The sequence below is a fragment of the Austrofundulus limnaeus genome, unplaced genomic scaffold (assembly GCF_001266775.1).
Source record: "Austrofundulus limnaeus strain Quisiro unplaced genomic scaffold, Austrofundulus_limnaeus-1.0 Scaffold982, whole genome shotgun sequence".
NCBI classification, from domain to species: Eukaryota; Metazoa; Chordata; class Actinopteri; order Cyprinodontiformes; family Rivulidae; genus Austrofundulus; species Austrofundulus limnaeus.
Genome location: NW_013953384.1, coordinates 55807 through 57764, shown reverse-complemented (window position 1 = coordinate 57764; position 1958 = coordinate 55807). Strand labels below are relative to the sequence as shown.

The window sequence follows — 1958 nt, the reverse complement described above, 5'->3', positions numbered from 1 at the left end:
GTTTCTATGTTTGCTGTGAGCTGTTGTCCTGTTTGGTCTGTTTCTGCTCCTCCATGATGTCACAGACACTAACAGAGGACGTGGGCGGGGCTCAGTCTAGTGTTCTTATTCAAGTCTATGCCTCCATCAGGCTGACAGAGGGAGGAAACACGTACCAACAGGACGTGCAGCTGTCGCCATGACAACAGCCTCCCTGCAACACAGAGATGTTTATGAATACTAATGTGGGTGGAAGTGTTTATTTCAGCTGACTGTGTGTCAGCACGGGATCCAAACGCTCACTTCACACTCCCTTTTACTCTCTGATCTCATAAAAAAAACACATTTAGTTTTATTTCTCTTAGTAAACCAGGAAATACTCCACTGAAATATTAAACAACAACAAACGTGATAAAACTGGACTAACAGAATCAGGGATTAAAGGTAACATTTAGTGAAAATACAAATGAAAATATAATAATTTCCTGTTCTGGAGTTTAAACAGGAGCATTAAAGTTCTCCTGCTTTGGTCCAGATCAATATTAGATTGAATAAAAAAAATAACTCAGCTGATTGGATTTTAGCTCCAGGTCGACAAAATGTCGCCCAACAGCAAAGATGGTGGAGAGTGACCGAGACGCAGGAAACCTGGGATTAAAACTCAGGATTATTGCACTAAATGTTGATTTCTGATCCCGTCTAAACGTGACCGTTTGAGTTATTTAAAGCCCCGAAAGCCTTTTTCTGTTTGTTTTACAATAAACGAGAAGCTTTTTTATTTCAAATTCAGAATAAACGACGTCAGCAGGTTATAAAAATAAAACAGAAATATTTATTTTACTCAAATACAAACCCATTAATAATAAAATCAATGAAAAACTGATGATTTAACAGCAATCACGTGCTGTTTTATTATTTATCTGCATTTTGCTTCTATTATCTTATAGTTTTAAAATCATTAAAGTGCACTGTTTTAATATCAGATTTATTTATCATTTATAAACACTGAACATAAGCCAAACAATGTAAACAATTCTGTAAATAAACACAAATAACACGGTAATTATAGAGACATGATCACAGTCACCTCTCCCAGTAACAACATTATTGTTAATATTAATTACAATAATAATATTAGCCTTTTTACCCGTAAAAAGGCCTCACGTTGACCTTTAACGCGGTGTTTATAACAGTCGGTGTTTTCTGACAGCTGTAACCGGAATAACCTTCCGGTTTTACGACACGTTCAGTCATTCACCCCGGAGCGTCGAACAGCAAGAATTAAAACTGAAAATGAAACTAATACCGTATTTAAATGAGTAAAAACACCGACAAAATACCGATAATCTGATTCATTCCGACAGATTCGACAAGTGTCTGTCAATCATTAATATTTCATCAATGACAAAAGGATGCTGGCGGTGAGACGAGCGGAAAAGAGCCGAAATTACCTTCAATAAAGAACTGATTTCCGTTCGAGCGGTTCTGGTTCGGGTCCGGCCGGGTTTAGATGTCCACGGCTGCGTGGGTTTAAGTGCGTTTCCTCGGCCTGTCTTCGGATGAAAGGTTTCGTCTACTCTCCATCCCCGACAACAGCAGCCATCTTGATCAGAAGAAGCGAGAAGACAACAGCGGCAGCGCAGCCAATCACAGCCCGCCCCTTTGCATCAAGTTAGCCAATCCGAGGACACAACTTCCGCCTAATGCCTTCAAAAATAAAAGCGTTTACGAAGGTTGCTTCCTGTGAAAAATAAAACCAGCTACGTATGAGATTTTATTCTTCATCTCTCTCTCTAAGATAATCAAACTTAATATCTTTTAATTAACGTCTACACATTGTGATTTAGAATTGAAAACAACTTTATTCATAACCCTGAAGTGACAAATATTGCAAAACTGCCATCTTTCAATCTTGCATGTTTTGCTTTGATTTAAACACACACACACACACACACACACACACACACACACACACACAC

General features: G+C 38.4%; 1 protein-coding gene across 1 annotated transcript in view; it reads right to left on the bottom strand.

The window, feature by feature from the left end:
- kidins220b (kinase D-interacting substrate 220b) overlaps positions 1-1626 on the bottom strand; it is a gene marked incomplete in the record, with an annotated part of 23387 nt that extends 21761 nt beyond the window's left edge. Inside the window, 1 exon segment of the mRNA XM_014029987.1 lies at positions 1431-1626.
- Positions 1627-1958: the final 332 nt, after the last annotated feature.